Source organism: Hippopotamus amphibius, chromosome 8 (assembly GCF_030028045.1).
Source record: "Hippopotamus amphibius kiboko isolate mHipAmp2 chromosome 8, mHipAmp2.hap2, whole genome shotgun sequence".
NCBI classification, from domain to species: domain Eukaryota; kingdom Metazoa; phylum Chordata; class Mammalia; order Artiodactyla; family Hippopotamidae; genus Hippopotamus; species Hippopotamus amphibius.
The window spans coordinates 5,282,151-5,306,728 of NC_080193.1; the positions used below are offsets into that span (position 1 = coordinate 5,282,151).

General features: G+C 47.4%; 1 protein-coding gene across 4 annotated transcripts in view; it reads right to left on the reverse strand.

Annotated features, from left to right (window-relative positions):
- ZNRF3 (zinc and ring finger 3) overlaps nucleotides 1-24,578 on the reverse strand; it is a 138,937-nt gene that overhangs the window by 94,882 nt on the left and 19,477 nt on the right. The window contains exon 1 of one of the 4 annotated variants that reach the window (XM_057744054.1): nucleotides 5,840-5,953. The exons of the other annotated variants lie outside the window; for them this stretch is intronic. The gene's annotated coding sequence lies outside the window, so the exon portion shown is untranslated. Of the gene's footprint in view, nucleotides 1-5,839; nucleotides 5,954-24,578 lie in introns of those variants that run through there. 4 annotated transcript variants of the gene reach the window in all.

Sequence of the window (24,578 nt, forward strand, 5' to 3'; positions counted from 1 at the left end):
CTACTATGTATGTATTTAAATTTACAACAACCATACGAAGTATTTTTTAAGATACTCATAACAAAAACTCAGAGAGGTTAAGTGCCTTACCTAGGGTCGCTTAGCTGAAAAGTAACACTAGAATTCAAACTCAGGTCTGATTGCCAAGTCTAATGCTACACCTCCCGCTGTACCTCTGCACTGAACAGTTCCAGGCACACGTCCCCTCCTCCAGTGGATTTTTTTTTTAAAGCGTCAAAACCCCACCAGTAACTTAAAACCTCCATTGTAATTCTTAGCCTGTAATTATTTGTTTATCTGCATGTCTTCCCAACTAGCCCGCGTGCCTTAAGGACATCCTTCACCTTCATATTCTAGCACTGGGTGTGGCACACAGGAAAGCCGAACAAACAGGCCATGGTCACACTAAGCTGAGTGGCTCACGGCACTCAAAACGCCACAGAGCCTGCTTCAGCTAGAAAGTCATCAAAGGGTTTTGCTCGCTTAACCTTCCTGACCCTCAGTTTCCTCGTCTGTTAATGAGGATAATAATGATACCTGTTTTGTAAGGTTGTTTTGATAAGTGTGTTAGATAATGTGTGCTAAAGGCTTGGCAGTGCCTGCAACATGCTAAGTACTCCACAGAGGCGGGCAAATAACATCTAACCTCCAATGCAAGATAAAAGGGAGGTGTGCCACACTTCACCTTTCATCTCCTAGATTTAAAATCTGGAAACTGATAAGATGAAGTTTTAAAAGGGTACCAAACAATGTGTGCTATCCATCAAAACACAATGGGACAGATCTACATATACTGATATAGAAAAACTTTCAAGACACATTAAATGAAGAACGCATGTCCAAAAATAAGACGTGTGTGTGCGTGATTACATGGTTATACAAGTGCACAGAAAAATACTCTGAAATATATAGGTAATGAGATGGGAGGAGTAAAGAGGTCTTTTACTTCTGTTACTATGCTGTTCTGATATTTGAATCTTATTATGAAAAAACATTAAAAGTAATATTTTCCTTAAAAGCAAAAATAGTGTAGAGTTTAGTTAACAGTAATGTACCAGTGTTGGTTCCTTAGTTGTGACAAATGTACCACAATAATGTAAGTTATTAACGATAAGAGAAACTGGGTACAGGGTATATGGGAACTCTCTATCTTTGCAGCTTATCTGTGAGTCTAAAACTATTCTAAAATTAAAAGTTTGGGTTTTTTTTTTTTTAAAGCAATAATATGTATAGCACAGAACCATCTTTGCTTTTAAAAACCTGTCCACATACATAAGTATATATTCACTATATCTCAAATGTTAACAGTTCTGAGTGGTAAGATTGAAGACGGTGCTCATTTCCTTGTACTTTCTAGATCAGTGGTTCTCAAAGGGTGGCTGCCAGATCAGCAGCAGCAGCATCTGGAAACTTGTTAGAAATGCAGATTCTCGGGCCCCACCCCAGGGCCACTGAATCAGGCTCTCTAGAGGTGGGGCCAGATGATTTTGATGCACACAAAAGTTTGAGAACACTGTTCTAGATCACAGAAACCAGTTTTGTAACAAGTGTCACTGTTATAGTCAAAACAATAGAACAATGAAACTTGAAAAGGGGGTCAGTATGTTGACGGGTGAATAGTAAGTCTAGACCGGCCCTGACACAGCACGTGCACCAGGAGGCAAGCACAGGCCAGTCCCAACTCAGACTGACCCACGCTGTCTCGTCCCTCGTCTCCCTAGCACCCTAGACCAGCTTCCGTGGAAGCCTCCAGGATACCTACAGAGACAAGTCTCAGACAAGCAAGTCTGGCATGGGGGGAGGGTTTCTTTAAAAAAATTTTTTTTTATTATAAGAGAAAAGTTTGTTGGCAACAGCTCATCATCTTCAAATTTATGGCCTTCGGTCTCAGTTGTATATTAACAGCACCAGCCAGGCCACGACAACTAACAGTTTAAAAGGTAGAGACTCATCTTCATAATGAAAAAAAAAAAAAAAAATCCTAACCCGTGTGTAGTAGCAGCTCAGACGAATAAGGTGCGAGACTATCAGCCCTGCCTTTGGAATGGCCCCTCATGTCCTCTGTGACCCTACCCCACACGGCCCAGGAGTGTTTTTAACCCCCAGCTGGCTTCCTCCCCTCCAGGTACAGCCCAAGACTCCTTAGAGAGTGCAGGACTTCCACCTCGTGCAGCCGACTCATGGAGTCCTGGAGTCCGTACGTCAGCTCCGCTTTCAGAGGCCCTCAAGGGGCAGCTTCTGCCTGCTGGCTCGGCTCCATGAAAGCCATGGTAAAAAGCAGCACAGAAAGCCAACCTGAAAAAGTTACGTTAGAAATTACAATCTCCTAGAGCCAAGGGGAGGAGGAATGGGAGAGGAGCAAGGCCACACCGAGCAGAAGTGAGCCACCCACGACCCAGCAGCCATGCAGGGCACTTCCTGGGCCCAGGGACTGAGGGCCATGCTCCCAGGCACCAAGCCTGCTGCTCTGCCAGGGCCCTGGGAACCCAAGAGGTGCCGAGGCACTGGGACCTGCAAGGTGTCGGGGTCTGCTGCTGACGGACTCCTGGTCTTGGGGACAGCTCATTCTCAAGGTGGGAGACTGCACAGGAGCGGCCTGGAGGGTGGGCATGACAGCCACAAAACCCAGGTTGCACAGGTAGAGATGGGAGGTTAACCAAACCAGAAAGGCCACCTGGGGTCCGAGTCTGGGTCATGGCTGGGTCAGGTCAGGACTTTCATCCAGTGGATAAGGAGAATGACACTGGAGCGCCATCAGGGACCTATGACTGAAAGACCTTCACATGAGTCTGGGAGCAGAAGGCCAGTGAGGGAGTGGAGGTCAGCAGTCAAGGCGCTGGGTGAACCAAAACAGCATTTGGAGAGCCTGACAGATGCAGAGAAACTTATGCTGGAGAAGCAAGGGCCCAGCTTCCTAAAGCACCTCGACTGGGCCTTCAGTCTGCACCCCTGGAGTCTCCCACGTCAAGGAGGGAACCGGGAAAGGCCTGGCAGGGATCAGTGCACTGTAGGGAAGGCCAAAAAGTACAAGCAGCACTTCTTGATGCCTCCCCAGACTCCCGGGGTTGGTGAGGTGGTTGGCAATTCAGGTGGGGAGCCTCTTTGGAGACCCTCAGGGGATGCTTTGCTGCTGGTGGAAGGGGCCCCATATCCAGTTTAGGAAAATGGATTCTCTTATAAACCATAGTGAAGGAGCTGCAGAAAATCATTTTCTGCAGCCACCGGAGGTTGGAATCCAACAAACCTTGGAGGAGGCAGCGGGCTGACCCAGGGCAGCTGGACAGATGTGTCGGGGTGTCGGGGTGGGCACCTCTCCCACATGGGGCTCAACAGTGGACGGGCCAGCCTCCGAGGTGCAAAGACAGCAGCCTTGCCCTCAGGGAGCGGAGCCTGGTGAATGTACGGCAAGTGAATAACCTGGAAAGAACACAGATGAACCAAGGGCACCAGCAGGGCACAGAGGAGCAATGCCAAGGTCGGGGCCGAGTGACTGGAGACCTGAAAACAACGGGGCTTTATCACCTGCAAGACTGAGGTGGGCTGCCTCTGCAGGGCTCCCGCAGCGGTGCCTCTCAGGGCAAAGGACGGGTGACAGGGACAGGGTCTGTGTGCTCGATTCCAAGGTCAAAGGAATGGAGATATTCAGAAGTCCCATTCTGGAAGTGCCCTGTTAAGACAACCACACCCAAGAATGAAGAATCGTGACAGCCATGCCCAGAAAGTGGGGCAACATCTGAAGCGTACAGAAGAGACGTGAAACCCAGGGGCTTAAGGTAAGCGCCGCTGCCCTACAAATGCCTGCGAGTGTGTCCTATTTCACCCGACCCGCACTGCACGCCACACCGAGGCTTGGTTATGTTGCCCCAGTGCCTCTGCTCCATTCAGAGAAGCCCTGGGTCAGCAAGTCTAGGAACAGGGCACACAGATAACTCCCAAAAAGAAAAACTAGGCACCCAGCTGCTCACGGCGGCAACTACAGGAGGAAGAGTAGGGTGGGAAGGCTTCTCCTTTCTTAACCTATATAATTTTTCACTGATTAGACTTTAATGTTTGCTTGAATTATAGGAGGTATGCCTTCAGAAAAAAAATTTTTTTTAATTAAAGGCCAAAGGAGCACCGAGCACAGGCGATCAATGAATAGCCTTTGATGCCAACTCTCAATGCACCTCATCAGCTCTTTTTCCAGAGGGTATTTGAGAGTAAATAAGAGGCAGAGAGAAATGGCCACTCCAAAGCACTCTATATAGAAACAGGCGAAAATTTTATGGGGCCCTCTGGGCTGAGAAGCTATTAGACGCCACAGCTCCAAAGCAGCTAGGTGGCAAAGAAAGCACTCCAGATGGGCTATTCAGAATAGGAGCCTCCAACATCTTCCCATTTGTGAGTTTGAAAGTACTTTTGTTCTCCTCCGGGTTGAAGTTTCTGGGTCACCCAGCCTTTTGTTAGTAACCAAATGAACACATCTGCAGTAGAGCAGTACCCCCTTTACGTGTCCCCCCAGTATGAGTGGCCTCAGAGCATGAATACCTCAGCAGAGTGCTCGACTGTGTTTAATTGTACCTCACCATCAATTCATCAATCTGTCTCCTCGAAGCAATTTTGAGTATCCGTAATAGGAAAAGAGGTACCATTCGTTGTGATACAATAAAATAATTCCTCCAGCTGTCTTCCCCCGAATCCAGATAACTCTGTGTGTGTGTGTGTGTGTGTGTGTGTGTGTGTGTGTGTGTGTGTGTGTTGGGGGAGGGGGCAAGAGGTGTTGACAGGAGGTTACAAAATGTCAAGAAGGTAAACTCTATGTACCCACAAAGCCAGTGTTTCTCTGGATATAATCAAGAATCTTCCTTTGTTGAGGCCTAATGTCTATTCTCATCCTGTCCTAGCATCTCCTCGGAGGAAAAACAAAGCTCGACTGCCAGAAAATGTTCCCAGTAATTGTTGATAACAGATAACAGCAGAGGAAGCCCTCTGGTTGATGTTTAAACACGGCAGGGGTAACATTAACTCCTGAACAGTTATGATGCCCACCAGAGGACTCCAGCATCTGCTTCATGGGCCCGTGGCTCGTCAGGAACACTGACGGCTTCATTCAAGTTCAGGAATGTTCCTTAAAAAAAGAAAACCAGGATAACACCTAACACTCCTTGTGATTACCATGTGCTCAGACTTGAACTGAGTCCTTCTGGAACAACTGTAATGTACAACCCCCTGGTTTTTATAAGTAGATTCCAATAATTTCTAGAGACATTAAGGAGAAGAAAGGGAAGATCATGGTAGAATTGGGGTGTAATTGAGAAGAATGCATTTGTTCTTGAGTTTAGGTGATATTTTTAAAACCACAAGCTATTAAAATACAGCTTTGCCATGAGAAGAAAGTCTGTATTCTAAAATGTCAGATGATGTACTTTGGAAGATTTGGCTGTTATTATATGTGGAACACACATACACACACTCCCACAACACTTCATTCTAATAAACCTCGGCAGTCTTTGTTTCCATATAATTAGAAGTTTTGCTTTCTGTCTTTCAGGCAGAGGGAGGGAGAGGCAGGGTACTTGGCAAAGATGGGTGAGAGGGAACAGCACATCTCAGAAAGGATGCATACTGAAGATTCACTGCTGGTAAAGAGAAAGCGGATACCGGGTGAACCTCCTCCGGGAGGGTTCTTAAGCGGAGCCAACTACAGCCTGCAACACCCAAGACAAGGACGGAGGTGGAAAGGGATCAGCCTTGCACCAGCTTTCAGGGCTCTAGTTGCAGAAACCACTTCTCTGCTCAGCCTTGCCTCTCAGCTCGAGTCACTGCCGGGCAGACTGGCCTGGGGACAGACGACGAGTACCTGCACAAAATGATCCTGTGTTGCTGCGTGGCTACTGCACTCTCACACTGCCTGAGCTTCTGTACAAGACAGCAGGGGCCTGGTTTTGCATTCACTCCAAAGGCAGCAGGAGCCAGGGAAAGCCAGGTCCTCTCCACTCACTCGGATCACTGATCAAAGATCCAGGAGGCAAGTGGTTACATTCTTACTCAGCAATGTTAAGTTGTGCGTGTTTTTTTTGTTTTGTTTTGTTTTGATTCAAATCAGGTGAGACTTCTGATTGGCAGCCCTCATTCCATAGGTGAGAAAACCAAGCCCAGGAGAGGGCCAGGCCTCTCCCCATCTAAGATAAGCATTAGCTCCTCCACCCCTCACTGCCCCAGGCAGGACTGCCTGTTCTAGGGTCTCATCCTTGATTTCAAATAGGCGCTCCAGGGATGAGCATGTGCATGACTAAACTGGTTTTCTCCGCGCTTGAGAAGGGCAAGGTCATCACCTGAGCCTCGGCTACAGGTACCACCCCGTCCCTTCCACAGCCTCCGTTCCAAGTTGGCCCCGTGTGTGGCCAATGGCCTGCACTTCTCACCAAGTTCGGGTCTCCCAGGCTTTCCACAGTGATGCGTCACCAAGCTCGGTGTGTCCTATGATGCCTTCTCTGACTACGGGAGCCTCCCCTCTATTTTGCCATGTGACCAAAGCTTAGTTGTTTCTAGATCATACATTCACTACACGTCCAGCCCCAGAGAACCAGACAGAAGGGGTCCCTCTGTTTGTAGAATGACTACACTGGGACGTAGGTTCCTCAGTCCGATGTTGGATCCGTGTCTTTTCCTGGATAGTAGCCTCCTGGATCGGTTTCCCTTTTGTCAATTTCCATGTCAAAAGATTAGTGCTAGCTTCAGGGCAGAATTTGTGCTGCACTAATAACAATTTGCATTAATAATTCCAGGGTTTCCCTAATGCTAACACAATTTCACTATTCTTCAAGTTACAAATGTACTCACAAAGTAACGTCTTCACTTACTGGGAAGATTCTAGCTTCCCTTGGTGGGAGGAGGAGGAAGGTTACAAAAAGAGCAATTGGATGGGCTCAGTTTCTCTAATTGATGAGGCTCCACAACAAAAGGTCCTTCAAGGTCTGAACATAAGTGCAAGATTTATCTAACCATTCATTCAACAACACAAGACTGCTGACACCTCCAACGTTGGTTAGCCTGATGATAAAAGAATGAAAGTGGCATCCTGGCAAAAATAAATAAAATTTCTTACTGTCCAGAAGACCCTGGAATGTTGCCCTGAAACAACGACTTCTTTTCCTCCAAGGTGGTGCAGTCTCTATAAGTCACTCACTTTGCATGTGAGTCAAAGCATGGGTGAAGGACCGTGATGAGAGCCCTGCCAGCTTCCGACACTCTAGCCGAGCCCCCGTCCTCCCACCTGCTCTCTGGGCTCATCACGCAGAAGCCAATAATCTCCACTCAAGCAGGACCTATGACAAAGACCCAGCCATGCCATGTGGCTTTGCCATCAGCATGGTAGGAGCCCAGAACCAGAGCGATCTCCTCAGGGATGGGTATGAACACGCACTGAGCAAAGTTGCTTCTGTTTCCTATTCTGACCAAAGGTCTCAGTGTGAGGGTTCGAGTGGCCTCTGGTCAAAGAACAAGAAGCAGCCAACACCTCCTCCAAAGAGCAATTCATTCTCAGACTCAGCAAGAGCTGTCTAATGAATAACACCCCAGAGGCCCATGGCACATTTGCAAAGGCACGTCCTAAGGTCCGTTAGGTGACCTGCGTGGAACCTGCAGGATAGTCTGCTTGGTAGTTAAGACAAGCATTACTATCACTCCTACCTGACAGATGAGCAACCAGAAGCCTGGGGCTTCTAAGTCAGATCTTGCCCCCAGATCTTCCAACTCCTGAGGAGGCCCACACTTAGAAAGCGCACTGCCTTTGTCTGGAACCTTTCTGCTACTTCAGAATAGAGCAGAGGCTATTGACAGACCTGCCCAATATGCCACTGGCTGGTACCTGCTCCCACTGCAGATGCCTGGCCAAGAAACCATCACCAGGACCAACACACACCACTGCTCCCACCAGCCAGGCTGTACGTGTTTGTAGATCTGTTTATGCTAACTCTATCTAAGTTTATATAACTAAACCAAATCTTAAATGATGCCAAAAGCTGAGTTTTATCCTAGGAAAACTAAGTCAAATAATTTGGAAAGAAAGATTAAATGAAGACAAATAACTTTAAAGATGGCTGAGAACTAAGTGCAAATCTGAAGACTAGACAAAAAGGGGGAGGAAAAGGCAAATTTCTAGAAGGCTCCTGATAGCTTTGCAAGTGTTTGTAAGTTTTCCATTCACTTGAAAAAAAATGCCCAGAACTGTGAATTTTAAGTGCTAGATCAAGAGGAAGGCTAAAGTAAGACCCTAAGGAATACAAATCAGTGGTCCCATTCACAAAAGCCTGGGTTTGTATGTCTGCTCACAGACTTTAATTAAAATATAATTTTAAACTTTTAAAATTATTTCTGGCTTCAAATGAACTGACCTTTTTCAATCATCCAACCATCCACAGGTCCCAAGAGTATCAGGTAACAAGTTCCTGCTAAAGTGTAAAAATCACAAAAGGCACACACCCTGTTGTCATCTGCCAACTGATTTCGGTCCCTTGGCCAGTGACATCTAGAAATTTCTGGGTTCTCAGACAGGGATAGGGTTTAACATAGTTTAATTCTCATTGTAATAGGAAATGTTCCTCCACAGAAATTCATCAGTAGCATAGTCAACTCGATAATTAACCCTAAAGAGTTTCTAGAACAATGGTTCTTAACTACGGGCAGTTTTGCACCCCACCCCCACCCAGCCATATCTAGAGACATTTCTAGTTGTCATAACTGAGAGGGAAGCTTGTCACTGGCATCTAGTGGGTGGAGGCCTCAGATGCAGCTCAACATCGTCTAATGCACGGGCAGCCTCCACCACAAGTAATGATCCAGTTCAAAATGCCAACAGTGCTGGGGTAGAGAAGCTACCTTGGAAAAAGGAGTTCTGCAGTTCGTGCAGACACTGTAACAGTCATCAAAAAAGCCAGCCTCTGAACCAACCAAAGGAAGAGTTGATTTCTTCCCTCCTGATTCATACATTACTCAAAGGCCACCAGCTTCCTGGTATTCTTAATAAAACTACCAGCCTCTCAGCAAGAATTTTCAAAGACCACAATTTTGGGTTATGTGGTGAAACAACACAAGAGTCTTGGTCAGTTTTCTTTTCTTTTTCTCTTTTACATTCCACGATACCTCCAATTATCTCATGGCTGGTGATAAAAGTGAACTAAAAGCTTTGTCTAGAGCTTCATTTCTAAAAAATATAAGAAGATGGAAAAGCGAAATTGGGTTGGTTTACTGTGATAGTAGGGTTGTGGAAGAAGCTTTTCCTTTTATTTTGCTTTCCCACTAGCGTTATAGAATCTGTGCATTTACACAGTATAACTACTTAAAAGTTGAATACAAGAGAAGCCTGAATGGACCCTGGATTTTTTAAAGCCAGCTATTATAGACATGTCTGAAACAGAGAAATTTCAAATGTGATGATGACACAGTGATTAGGAGCATGTCCTTAATCTTAGCTCGATGTATGCTGGAGTACTGAGGGGTAAAAAGTTGTCGTAGTGGCATCTTTCAAATGGTCTAGCCAAAACAAAAATATGCGCACGCGCACACACACACACACACACGTTAGAGTATAAACTGAGTTACTGTTAAGATTTTGCCACACTCAACTATTCATTCAACTTTTCTGTGCTTAAAAACTTCAAAGTAAAAGAGTTCAGCAAAAATTAAACACAGACCAAGACAGGGGTTAGGGAGACAATCAAATCACAAGTATCGCTGGATCATGGATCTAGACCAAACAAAAAAAGGTCTCCAAATAGAATCAAACTGGAGGTGGTGGTCATTATTAAAAGGCTGCATAGTTGCCATCTACTGTTACAGCAAAATTAAATAGGTACAACCCTGGAGTAAAAGGCACACAGGAGATTCACAACACAACCAACGTCACAGACCTCTCGGCACCTTGAAGGCACCATGGAGACAATGGCAAAGTCAGGTCGTTCCTCTGAACACACAAACACACACACACACACACATACACACACACTTAAAAGTGAAGCCTCTCTAAGCCCAACCCCTTAAGCAAGGAAACCACAGGCTGGAATGAAAATATGCTTGTCACACACAAAGGGAAGAGCTTAACCATCTTATGAAGAGAAAGAATCAGGTAAGCTTGTAGACCTGGTCCATTTCCTGCTTATAACAGTGAAAGAAAGTGGTTCTACTCTGGAAGACTCTGCACACATCCACAATCCATTGGCTTGAAGGAGATGCAAAGTCAAGCAAAGTGAAGAAAAAGGAAAGCTCAAGGGAAGCCAGTTTAAGTGCAACAAACTGTGGTTCATCTGAACTTTGCAAAGCTTTTTACATGTAAGTTTTTACATATAAGTCAAAATATCTTAGGCTTCCAGGATCCTTTGAGCAGATTTACAAGTGAGAGCTAAAGCCTTTCAACTGAAAGGGTCATACAATAAGCTGACTTTGCCAATTCCAATGAGATTTCCCCTCCAAAGCACATGTTCATACTGATATTTCAAGAAACATGACTTGTTTTACTTACTTAAAAAAATAAAAATAAAAAAACACAATACCCTGAAAACTAGAGATCTTTAAAACCAGTTTCTTTAAAACCTACCAGAAGTTCCACCCATCTGGCTAACTGTACGCTCTACAGTAGCCTGCTAGTTGTACAAAAACCTACACTCTCTGAGTCCGGCAACCCCCAGGTAGCAAAGGGAGGGACGAGACCAAGGAAGAGCAAGGGGCTCCACTCCAGGAAGCACGAGGGGGCAAGTTATTCAAACACAACAGGTCTCCAAGGCAGACTCCATGCCCCAGGTAGTCCTCTGGCCACTGCAAGCTTCTGGGTTCTCCCTTAGGTGTCTAAATAAAGAAGCAAGATCCTTAGGGCCGCTCCAACTTGAGAGAGAAAAGGAGAGACAGATATCTGGATCTAAAAGTTGTAAAAACAGAATAAAAAGAGAAACCCACAAAACCCTGTCACATCCATTAAAACATATGAGCACCTACCATAAACATGTATTCAGGTTTCAAATATTAAAGACACATCACATGAACAGATAGACATACGTGACATAGCAAGTACAGTAAAATGTTCATGGTAGAATATAGATAATGGGTACATGGGTGCTCACTACAAAATTCTTTTTATTTTTCCTCTATGTCTGAAATTTTTCATGATAAAATATTGGGGTGGGGGGGCGCTTTTGTAGAAGATGGGGGAAATCTGATTTATAGTTTAAAAAAGGGTAAAAACCTCCCAGTCTTGCTGTCAAGGAGGTTGCAGATAATTCAGCATGCATGACAGAGGCATCTTTGGGGCCAGAATAGAGAAGACCGTCTAGAAAGACAGCAGGATTTGAGCTTGAGTTACAGGCAAGAACTCAAGATAAATGGATTTGGGGAGAGAAGAGAAATCTGGTTTTACACGTGCTGGTTTGGTTGAAGTGCCCATAAGATGCCGAGGTGGACATTAGTCACCGTGACTTAGCCTGACTGGGCGCCTCATACCCCACTGATACTGACCACTGATGTGGGAATGATCTTGGGAAGGAGCTCAACGTCCAGCAAGCTGGCTCAATTTGGAGGACTGCTTTGTCTGTGCAGTTATTTGCCTGTAAGACAATGGAGCATGGCTATGATTTCACTCATGGAGGTATGCATGGCACAGGGTTTCGCCAATGTGTGTACTGAACAAACGGCTAAAGGCGGACACACCAGCTTAAGCTAGGTACACCCAGAAGATCAGCCATCTGTCTGTGATTCTTATAAAGGCTTGGAGAATATTCAGGCTGGGGGTGGTGAAGATCCTGGCATTCTGCCATAATGTTGGGGGACACCCCCCCAAAAAAAAGAAAGCCCTGCTCACTAACCTCAGGCAAGCCTCTCACACCCACTGGGGAAGGGACAGATTAGCAGGAATGACCCCCTGCCTACTTCCGGTTTGTCACCCACCTGGTTCATCAGGTGTGTTTCAAAGCCTTACTCGCCCACCAGAGGACGCTGCTTTCAAAATCTCAGGAGGGTCACTTGGGAACAAACCCGACCACCTTAGCTAAGCAAGGAACAGAAATCAGCTGCTCTTAACAGAAACAGTTTGTCTTCTACGGAAAAATCTTCAAGTCCATCTAAGAAAACTCCCGCCCCTTGCCGCTTGGGGCATTCCTGCCCTACCAGCCCACCACCACCACCACCCCAGCTCGGCTTGGAGCCCTCCAGATGCCGCGTGCCCTCCGTGGCACACGCTTCACCTCTCTAAACAAACAAGGGGTGTCTTTGTTTAAAAAAAAAAAAAAAGAAAGAAAGAAAGAACCTGTCTCACAGGCTACGATTACATCAGCAGAGCGCTCCCATTCTCTGCATCAATCCCGGCTGCTCCCGCTGCTTTGAAGCGCCGAGTGCGCGGCGCCCTTTGATCTTGAGGTTCCCGCCCCGGGCCAAGCCGATACCATCGCGCGCCCACGCGGGGACCTGCCGTCCACGCTGGGACCGCCCGGCCAGGACCCAGCCCCCAGACTGGGCTGCCAGCGCCAGGACCGAGAGCACACTCAATGGCTTAGCAAGTGGGGGGAGGCGCACTGTCCCCTTCGGGGGGTGGGGGGGACACCACTAACTTAAGCCGTTAACCTCTTGAGGGAATAGCACTTTTAAAAAACACTTTTTTAGAGACATTTACAGATTTACAAATGTTTACAGATTAAACGATGATATGGCTGGCTTTGCTTCAAAAGACCATGAGAGGTGGGGGTGCAGGTGAAACCACAGGGGCCAGGAGTTGACAACTTCTAAAGCAGGCGATGGTCACTGAGTGGGGGGTGACAGAGGAGGTACAATGTGTACAGGACACCTTCTGTCTACTTGTGAATACGTGTAATATTTTCTACAATAAGAACTTGAGAAAGAAACTCACCTCTAACTCTTTGCTATTTTAAAAGGTTATTCCTCACAGACCTTTATTTTAGAAAAGAAAACAGCAGTTTGACACTGGTTGGGGGGAGGGTGGATCACAGACTTTCCAGCTGTGCCCCGGGGCAGTCCCTGCCGCGACCAGCGCACAGGAGACCCGCAGGGCCAGCTTCCCCAGGGCAATCCCTGCGGGGGAGGGGCATGAGTGGCACCCCTGTCCCGGGCTGGTCTACGGATCTCAGCCCTCTTTAACAGAAAGATGAATAATGTAGAACCAATCTCTCCAGAAAAACACCCACAAACACAGGCGGACCTGGAGGAAATACCAAACCCACCCTCAAAATCTGTTACCTATAGAAACCAGATCAGAATCGGTCCTTGGAGTAGGCACTCCAAGCTTGCTGACATTTGGGCAACTCCCTCCCTCAAAGGGCTGCAGGTACCCAACCAGTCACTGGCCTGGCAACACCACCACACGGGGCCATCGTGGGGCACGGCACCTCTCCGGGTTGCCTCACAAGGCTGATTCTGCTCCTTACTGGCCCTGCGGCCTTGGGTAAGCTGCCTAACCTCTCCCAGCTGCTCCCCACATTTTGTAAATGGAGGGCTATTGATGATGACCCTGTGTCGCCACCACAGCTTCTACCACATGCTTAAATGGGGAATAAGAAATGGGGAAAATGCCAAGAAGCAAAAGGTATGAGGGGACGCACACATGATTCTACCCGCCACTGCAGCTGAACGAGCCACACACAGACCGGGCACAAAAGAGTTAACTCAGAAACAGACAGGGTCCAGGACTGTTAGGTGTGTTCAAGGCCAGAATTTCATACACGCAGGCCAGAAGGCAGAGGAAAGAACTGGGAAGGGGCGGAGGAGGGAAAATAAATCCTTCCCATACAGGTGGATCCACCTTTGGGAGGTCAAACTAAAAACTCCAGTGAAGACCACTGACCTACCTGCACCCCTCAGAGTCGAGGGCACAGCCACAAACTGCGGAAAGGGTCAAGGAAACAAAACACAGTATCATAATAGCTAAAAAGATTAGGGGGACTTCCCTGGCAGTCCAGTGATTAAGACCCCACGCTTCCACTGCAGGGGGCGCGGGTTCCATCCCCGGTCAGGGAACTAAGATCCCCCATGCCGCCCAACTGAGAAAAAAGATTAGGGATATTTTTAAGAGAAGAATATAACTATAACAGCGTGAGAAGAGATCCAAGAAATGAGTTCGGGGGAGAAGTTATCAGAACACTGAAGTAAAAGCCCAAAAATAAAAGGGCAACCAACTGGGGAGCAAAACATCAATAGCAGATAAAAGCCACATATATTTGTTAGCTCTCATCCTGAAGGGGTCTAGGTCCAAAATCCCCACAATAGACCATTTCCCACTAAAATCACACATACTAAAAAATGTACACAAACTCCCCAACTCATTCAAGAACTCCTGAGTTAAGAGCACACTGGATAAGACTCTACGCTCCCAATGCATGGGCCCCTGGTTGAATCCCTGCTCAGGGAACTAGATCCCACATGCGTGCCACAACTGAGAGTTCGCATGCCACAACTAAGGAGCCTGCATACTGCAACTAAGGAGCCCTAGAGCCACAACTAAGGAGGCTGCCTGCTGCAACTAAGGAGCCGCCTGTCGCAACTAAGACCCGGCACAACCAAATAAATTTAAAAAAAATTTTTTTAAGCATATTGATTCTGGCATAGCAAACTCTCAAGATCTCTCTGGCATAAAAATCTCTGTTAATTATTTTATTTTATTTTGGAAACTCATTTATCAACTCTTTCATTCCTATTAACAGAAAAATGTTAAGATTACAGTCCCAGGGACTTCCCTGGTAGTCCAGTGATTAAGAATCTGTCTTGCAATGCAGGAGACACTGGTTGGATCCCTGGTCACGGAACTAAGATCCCACAAGCCGTGGGGCAAATAAGCCTGTAGGCCACAACTAGAGAGAAGCTTGCAGACCACAACAAAGAGCCACATGCTGCAACTAAGACCTGACGCAGACAAAAAATAAAATAAATACATAAATATATATTTTTAAAAAAAGGTTACAGTCCCAGATCCTTTCATAGCATCCAACCTAGCCCAAGTGGAGTGCTGGTGTGATACAGAGCAGTTCAGAAGGCCTGCCTCGGACCTCAGTAGGCCTGCAGTCTAGTGTGGAGAAAGACACACCCACAAATTAAACAGTAAAAAATAACATACTATGAAGCGTCAAACAAGTGACCAGACCAGGTTGTTTCAAGTTCAGAGGCAGCAGAAATGATTGGGTGCTGCAATGGTCCAGGAGAGCTTCCTGGAGGTGGCAGCCGTGAAAGACAGGCAAAATGTGAGCAAAGAGGCAAAAAAAGGCCAAAGCCTCTTTGGAGGAGGCGAGTGGTTCTGCAGTAGGGTATCAAACTGCAAAGACAGATGGGGAGCAAAATGCCAAGGGCTTTAGAGTATTAGGTTTAGACTCCATCCTATAAAGAGTAAAAAAGCTCTTAAAGATTTGTGAAGAGGAACACGACATCTGGCAGTCTGAGCAGCAGAACTGAATAGGGGATGTGGGGCTCTCAGTGAAACAGACCACTGGCGGCCAGGGGTTGGGGGGGTTCCTACCAAAAGAGAAATGACTGTCCCTCAGTGAACCAGAGAGAACCATGTGCTCAGGCTACCAGTGTAGCTTTTTGGGTGGGTGTGTTTGTTTAAACAAAGGGGAAAAGATCAAAAGAAACTGTTTGCAAATGACAGCCCCCCTACTCCTCTGACTTGTCATTTCTATTCCTTTCATCTACTCTTCTGTTTGAAATTCAGGTGAAAAGAAGAAGCGTGTGGCCAGTGGCCTGCTGGTCTGGCCCTGGATCTGGCCCCAAGTGCAACTGGGGGCAAATCACTCAAGCTTTCCCAGCTTGCTCCCCTCTCTGAGGAAGGTCAAGGATGGGATCTCAAGTCCCTTGAAGTAAGTGCCAAGTCTGGATCCAGGCTGGGGAAAGACCAAAAGCCTACAGCTAAGATTCCTAGCAGTACAGACTACCTATCAGTCCTCAATACCAAGACCTTCATCTGTCAGAAAGCCATGATTACAGGGACCTCCCTCCCAATGAGAGAGAAAACAGTGTTTATGTTATAAAGACAATACAGAGAATTAGAAATTAGAAAAGTTCCTTTTCAGAAACCACAAGGGGAAAAAGCATTTATGTTTATTCGCATACAACTGATCAGAAAGAATCAACAGATGAACATAACCGTCAGAAGGAACAGGGTTCAATGTTGTGCTTCTCTCCCTAAAAACAGTTTCTGACCAGGCTTGGGGCACTGAATTAAATTTCATCCTTCATCACTTACTTAGAGATATGAGTAAAGGACCTAAAATCAGCTTGACTGGGTCAGTATTTCCATATGTGTATCAGTAGGTAGTAAGACCTTGGGTAAATCATTTCACTTCTTTAAGCCTCAGTTTCCTCATCTATAAAATGGGGACAAGTGCATTTAACAGCACAGGGTTGTTATGAGGAATAAATGAAATCATCTTTGTTGGGTGCTGAACGTCACGCCTGGCACAAGTCAGTGATAAATGTTAGCCCTGTGATATTTTAAATCTGTGGCCCTCACTCCCTGTCTAAGAGAGACAACAAGTAGTGTCATGAGAAACAAGAAATCCATATGATGAGGATTTCATATGATAAGGGCATCTCCCAGCAAAGGACTGCAAACCCCAGTTCAAAAAGAACTTGTGTGGCCCCATCTGTGGGGAGAAACAGGTTGGCATTCTTCTCTAGAATATAACAGCTGCCTCTCCTCCCATCTCGCCCCCGACCCCTCCTCAGCTGCAAATACTCAAGGATTAAGAAGACATTCAAGCTTTGTTCCGTCTCATTTCTGCTCTGGCATTCTTCTCTTCGGCCCTTTCTTCCTAAATGCCATTTCTACTCAACAGCAGGCCCTGCACTGGAGAAGCGTCTTGCACTTTCTCAGGGTGCCCCCAACCCTTTATTTCCACAGATCCTTACAACATCCCAGTGGCAGGAGTTGGCAGCCCCACTTTACCGACCGGGACCCCAAGGTTAAGGGGAGTCGGAGCATCGTGCTGGGTCTCAGCAAGTAGTCCCAAGTGTCAGAACCAGAACTTCCCGCTCTGAGCCCATGGGTCTTCTGGGCTGTGCTGCTCTGATCTGAATCAGAGGCGGGATCCGTGGCAGCTGTCCTACCCCAGCAGGGGCAGGCAAGGAGCCGGGCTCGCTGCTTGAGGACCAAGTGAAAACACCAGGGCTTCCCACGAACCAGGATGCCACCCCTGCCACCCCCACTGGAGCAGCCCCAGGGAGCTGTGTGGTCAAAGGGATTCCTGCCCGTGCCAGGAGCTGCAGTCTAACCATCTCTCTTGTGGAGAAACACTCCTTTCGCAGAGACTTTAAACACACACATACACACACACACACACACACACACACACACACACACACACACGCACGCAGGCATGCACGCAGAGGAAGCCAGCTGCGACCCAACCACCCGGTGGGTCACTGCAAAGGCCCTGGGAGAGACGTGCACACAGGACCCGCTCCAGGTTCGGTTCTCCACCAGGTTTTACCCTTCACCCCTTCTCCGCACACTTCAAAGGAAGTATTTTTGTACAGCCCGGGGAGGAGTGTAAACTGGCCAGCTGCTTCCAAAGCAGAGCAGTTAACCCTGAGAGGGCCGTGGGGGCCTGGTGGGGTCGCGGGGAGGGGAGCCAGGCCTGCCCGCTCAGCCGGCACCCAGGCTCGACGCCTCACCCCCTGCAGCCAGGCTGCCCAGGTTCCTCCAAACGGCCTCCAAACGGCCGGTGATAAATCCCCTCCTACTAGAGGTTCAGAGGCTCCGGCAGCAAGCGCTTCAGTGGAAACTCCAGCTAACAGAACAGGCCTCCCTCTCACGGTCCCTCCCTGAGCCACGCGAGGGGCTGAAGGGCTCAAACGCCAGCACCACGAAACCTGCCCCGCAAAGTCCAGCCCTTTCAGGACTGGAGGCTGGGGGAGGGCTCGCCCTCCGCAGCATCCTAGCAGCTGAGCCCTTTCTAAGCGCTCGAAGCGGGGCCCTGGGGGAGGCTGCCCCTTCCCCTTGACTCTCAAGGGCATCCTGGAAAGCTTTCCAAAGGGGCAGGTGAGGGAAGATGAAGACCTGAGACCCTATCAGGACTTCTTGAGCGCTTTCACTTCTCTCCAGATTCTTCACCCTCCAGAGATTCTATCGACTTAATCCAGAGTCAGCATCTTCAGTTCCCATGTTGAAATCTGAAGGATCCTTCCAGGGAAGATTACACAGACAATGCACTGCACCCTCTCCTACGCACCAGTGATCTAACCGAACAAGTTCCTCTGCACAGACCACCGAAGACACAGCTACCTGGGGACTGGCAGTCAGAGCAGCGTGCGCTTCTCTCAAGAGTCCACATACCTCGGCATCTTTTGTCTTTCTACCCCCAACCAAACCATCTCCAAGGACTTGGGCTCCAGACCCCACAGCATCCCAGCAGGCCTCAGCCCCAGGAGGCCCTGGCAGCACTCAGGTGGGGCTCAGCTCCTGCCACCTGGCTGTAAGCCTCTGGGCAGTCATGGAGTGGAGGGCAGGTGGGTATTTGCCCCATCCCACTGGCAAGAGCATCCTGTAACTTCCTGACACTGAAAAGTATGCTATAAATAGTTGGTGTTTTTAATGTTGTCGCGCCTCCAGAAGAGAGGGGGCCTAACAGCTGTGTGGGGCCAGGGCTCTGGGCATCTCAGAGCTACAATCTGGAAACCCTGGATGGTGCAGTCAAAGCATCTTCAAAGAAAGGAAGGAACTCCAAACGTGTCACACTCCATCTGAAGAGACTACGTGGAGGGAGAAAGTCAGAACTACCCATCAGGTTTTACCTTAGCAGAAAAGTGAATGGTGCAAGGGTCTCTTCGTGGAAAGATCCACAACGCAACAGCAAAAGGGGAAGCGGCCAGAATAACCCCTGAAACCCCAAGCTGCCATTTCTGCCACATTTAGGCCTCTGAGACACACTCCCGATTAAATAAGCACAAGATGATTCAGAGGCTTCGTTTAGTCATTCAACAAACTTTTTTTTAAACTTCGCTCTGCCAAGTGCTGAAAATACAAAGAACAAAACAGATAAGCCTTGTTTTTTTCTTTCCATCTTTATTGGACAGATAAGCCTCTTGACACAATTGCTGGTGGAGGAGATGTGGGCAAGAAGAAGCAAAACAATCTCCAAAAGTGAATAGGATACCTTGTAATTTTAAATCTAATTACACTAGAATGTGGCACAAGAGTATATATAACACCTAAAAGGAATTATATTCAAGTAACTGATTTACTTCTAGACTCTCCAGACAGCAATTACACTTCAAAAGAATAAACACATCTCTACATTTATTTGTTCTTCTGAAATGACTAGCCCCACTGGCTTTCCTAAAACTGAAGTATAAGGAAGGACAAGAGTGGTGAATAAACCTGGACGCTGAGCACTTAACTCTAAACATCAATGCCTGAGTCAGAAGAAGACTTATGGTTAGCACTGCTCTCATGGCGGGCAGGGTGGCTGCATTTCTGTGTGTGTGTGTGTGTGTGTGTGCATGTGGCAATGCTCAGACCTATTCAGGCAAAATTAAAGATGAATATATTAAAGTTGCCACTGAAAATCAGGTCCATTTTTAGCCTTTTAAATTTTTCAAAAAAATCATCAAAACCATTTGCTCGAGCAGATATTAGGATGAATTCCATCTAGAAAACAGCAAGCAGTCCAAAGAACGTGACTTTGTCTCTTCTTAACTGAAAGCACGTCTAGAAAACTCCAAGATGGTCAAGGACCTCAAAACCATCTCATGTGAAGAAGAATGGAAAGAACCAGGGTGCCCAGCAAGGAAAAAACAAATGTTATTGGTTTCATCAGTGCTTTGTGAGTAGGGGGTGACAGGATAACTGCCTTCAAAGATCTGAAGGTCCATCGTGTCTCAGTGACTGTATGTTATGGGTTGCATTGTGTCTCCCAAAATCTCTATATTGAAGGTCAAACCCCTAGAACCTCAGTGTGACTATTTGGAGAGAGGGTCTTTAAAGAGGCGACTAAATTAAAGATGAGTTCTAACCCATTATGACTGTTATTTTAAGAGGAGGAAATTTGGACACAGACAGTTACAGAGGGAAGACCATATGAAGACATGGGAAGAAGACAGTCAGCCAGCCGTCTACAAGCCAGAGAAAAGGCCTCTGAAAAAAATCAGTCCTGCCACCACCTTGATCTTGGATTTGTAGCCTCCAGAACTGTGAGAAAACTAATTTCTGTTGTTTAGCCACCTAGTCTGTGGTGATTTGTTCTGGCAGCCCTAGGACACTAATATACTCTAGAAAGCAGAACCAGAACCAAGGCACACAAGCATGGTTCAGTATAAGGAGGAACTTTCTGACAATCAGCACCCCGCCAGAAGAGGATGCTTCCTTAAGGGGCGTGTGTGTTCAGGGGGAGAGCTGGAGGGGCTGAGCCCCACCCTTAGTGCAGTAGCAGAGCCTGAGGCCTCACCAAAAGCCACTGAGGCAAAGGGCTGGATGCCCAAGGCTAGGGAGCGAGCTTAGCTGCTGACAATATCCATGAGGTAGGTCAACCCGACTTTAAAAAGTTAAAAAAAAAAGCCCTAAGTCAACATTCTATGAAATGTGACACACTGTTGGAAAAGAATTTAAACTCAACTGGAGTTTTCTCTTAGCACTTCACAGGGGGAGCATCTCAGCCCTGCTCATATCACATTCTTCCTACAGGCAATAGAGCCAGAAGAGCATATTTAATCTTTCTGTGCATTAACCAAGGTAGACAAACCTGAAAAATGCACATCCATTCAACTCGGCCCAGTGCCTCCAAGGCAGCTGGCCCCCAAAACCCGGCAGCCATACTCACAGCTTAAGAGTCAGAGTTGGGGAAGGTGGCCAACCCCAAATCCAGCAGATTGGCCAGAGAGAGCTCTCCTTCCAGAGCTCTCAGAGCTGCATTTCACCCAACTCTAACACGCCAACCGTGGGGGAGTCTGAGGGATTGTTCCACGTGAACGTGTGCTAAACACAGGGCCGAGTCTAACAAGTCATTTAGGACGTCCTAGCTGCCAGGGCACTCCTCTATCTTATCTCCCCATAGCTTGCTCAACTGCAACACACGCCGCCTTCCCGCCCCTGACAAACGCCCAGAGGACAGGCTGCTTGGACCCCGCGCTAGGCTTGCTTCTGCTAGTCTTGCTTCGGTATCATTTCCTATCCGCTTGGAAGGTATTTCTGTTTTAACTCTTTCATGAATCTTCCATCCTAGTAGAAATTAAATTCTTCAAACAGAGGCGCTGTTTCTTGGTTCTTTCCTACTCTGACCCCTACCCCATCCATCACCCAAATACAGAGAAGACCACAATCCTGCTAATAAGCCCAAATGGGAGAAAAGGTCCCGTTACAGCTGAAAGGCATTCCGGCCGCTCTTGGTGGGGATGACTCTATCCCAGGGCCTGGTGGGAAGCTGGAAATCAACACAGTCTTGGGCTTCCATGCTCATAATCCAACAGGACACCAGCTGGACAAGTGCGGCCCCTAAACCAACCTAACACCAGCTAGTTGGGTGTGGAATTTCCCCAGCACCTTGGGGCCTTTGAGAAAAAGGAGTGCTGGGATCAAGGATATTTGTGAAATGCCAACTTGAATAGGGTTCATTTAAATTCCTTTTTGGCAGCATTTCTCAGAGCCATTACTACAGTGCTATCTAAATCTCCAAGAGAGAATGATGATAAATTGCATTCTCAAAGTTAGTTCACCAAGGAACCCTTCCCAGAGCATTCTGTAGGACTGGTGTCCTTCAGAAGGTGCCTTGAGGAAAGCTCATCTTGGGTCATAATCCAGAGAAATCTGCATTTGGCTTTACAAAGTGTACCTCTATTTTAATACAGGTGTGCCCGAGGCCCTAAAAATTCACATTTGCAAACCAAAGTAGATCAAGCCGCCTGGTAAAGACCCAAATCAGCAAAAGCTGGGAAACTGTGTCCCTGAGCCTGGATGGTCTGTGTCTATCCCCAAAAGCACATCTTACTGGGACAACAACAAAGGCAAGGCAGCCTCAGTCTCCCTCCCCTGGAGTGTTTGCTCCGCACCTGACATCTCTCCTAGGGACAGAGAGGCAAGAATTGAGTGCTTTGATTAGGAGGAGGACTCCCTGATCCCCAGATGTAATCCAGCATAGCTAAGAGATAAGGATCAAGCTTAAAAAAAAAAAAAAGTTACTTAAGCGTAAAGGAATAAAGGTCACAAAGAGCTGAAGCTATGAGAAGCAAGGAAAGATGAAAACAAAATTAAACATTCTAGAGAAAATTCCGCCTGGACTGGCCCAGATCATTCTGCACCTCTTGCCGTAAATTAAAAAGCTTACATGTGCTTTGGTCCTGGCTAGAGCAAGTGATGTTTCTGGAACAACTTCACCTTGGTTACATATTTCTACTTTAAACATTCCAAAGTCACCAAAGGCCTCCCAGGAGCATCTGCTTCTGTTTCTCAGGAGGGAGTTAGTTCCTGTGGAAAGTGTTTGTTTAGTTTGATTACAACTTTCAAGAGGGGGAGGAATTCTGGCCCAGAAGAATTTAATGGCCAGGCCCTTCTCTTACATAATTTGTAAACAAACAGAGTTTATCCTAGTGTAGCTCATTTGGCTCAGTGGCTGGATTTAGAAAAATATATTCCTCATTCATTTGGGAGAAGCCACAGTAAGGCCTGTCAATAACCAGAAAAATGTCCAAACCAGCCTGTCCCTCTATTGCCTAATCCTAACGGACCTCGAAATCTCTCTTCTGAAACCCAGGACTGTCAACAGATGGAGCCCCAACTGATGGGTTATGGGCAGAACTTGAAAGGCAGCTGATGAATCGTCTCTGCCCCAAAGTTTCCATGCACACATGATATATTTTTTAAAACTCTCAGAAAAAAGGGCCACAGCAGCAAATTTCCCCAGGGTGTCATGAATGGTTGAGAGTATGGGTGGAGAGCAATTTGTTAGTAATAACAGTTAAAGGCCAAAGTTGGCATGTAATTTATTTATCTTTAATAAAGTGAATTCAAAGTTTTCACTCGAATGTCACTTACTCCCTTACATTCCAGGCTGTTCTTGGGAGAGGAGAGCACAGCCCCTGACTGAGCCTCCCTGGGCTGATGGGCTGGTGTGATTACAAACCATGCTGCTGGGGAACACAGGCCAGGGGGAGGTTGTGTTATCAAAAATCCCGCCATGCACATAGACCTCACCTACCGCATGTGGCTGTGGGACCCATCAGTCTCTACAAAAACTTAAACATCCTTCCTGGCATTGGAAGCCCCTCCTGTCTATCCCCTACTCGCCCTCTGAAGCTCACTTCCCTCCCTGGTTCTCTAGTTTGGGTGATTCTCCCCCTTCCTGCTCCTGCCCCACCCCCGGCAACACAGATCTAAGCCTCCAGGCATCTCACCCAGCCCCCACTCCCAGTTTACAGATGGGAAGGCTGAGGCACAGGGAGGCTGGCTCCCCTCGGGTCCCACTTATGTGACAGACTGGGGAGCAGATCAGGCGTCCTGTCTCCTAGCCACGCCTCATTCTGCCACGAGCACGTTCCACGCCAGGCAGCGTCCTGGTCTACTTGTTACCCCCACAAGCGAGGAAAAGCCCCATGGGATGCCAACCCAGCCTGGGTCTCAGCAAGGAATGCCCCCCACCCACCCACCCATAGGCTGGCAGGGCTGAGATCCAAAGGGCAGCCTTCTTTAAGAACCCAGCTGGAGGCCCGCCCCCAGGAACTTCTCAGCAATTCTAGGCACTTTCCCGCAGCCCCAGGCATGTGGTACTCAGTCCAGCCATGTCGCCAACTCGGGGACACATTCTGGCTTTCCCACTGGCCCATAAGCCCTCCCCTGCCCACCCCCAGATACTAAAAAGGAGGCCAGGAGTGATTCTGTGAACACTATCCAGAAAATGTTAAGCCCACATCTACCAAACCGCTCCAGGAAAGAGGGCACTAGGCACAACCAGTCACACCTTTAAACACCCGAGGCTCCACCACCGTGGCCAAGCGCACAGGAACAGGGCAGACTGTGGTGAAGAGACTGGGGCTGCTCCAATCCACAGAAGACAGCACTGCGTTACCTCACTTTTCTTCTTACTACCTTTCAGGCCCAAAGTCTAGCAGAGAAACCGAGGCCACGGGCACAAACCAGACTTCATCAAATTCATTGCCTACATGAGAAAAGTACATGAGCCAGAGGAAGGCACTTTCTTCTTTTTGCTGAACATTTCCAGGAACATAAGCATATGGACCAGATTTGCATAATCATCCTATACCAGTAACAGCAGTTTTAGTTTGATTATTTCCTGAGAAAATCAGGACAAGTGAAAACCATCCTGGTCTAGAGATAGAGTCCACAGCAGGGCAGCACACAAGGACAACAGGAAGCCCCCAGGACAGTCGACACTTAGAGGCTGTTGGCTCCTAGGTGCTGCCCATCCCCAAAGGGCAAGTTTCCATGAAGACTTAAGACCAGGAAGGACTTCGCAGTTTTGGAAAGTAGTTCAAAACCAAAAAAGCTTCTTCAGGCAAGTGTGCCTAAAAGGCCCAACTGAGACATGAGGCCTGGCCTGGGAAACCCAGGTCTCTACTCAACCATTACCTTCATCTTTGCTCCCTGCCCAGACGGCTCTAATCCCCAA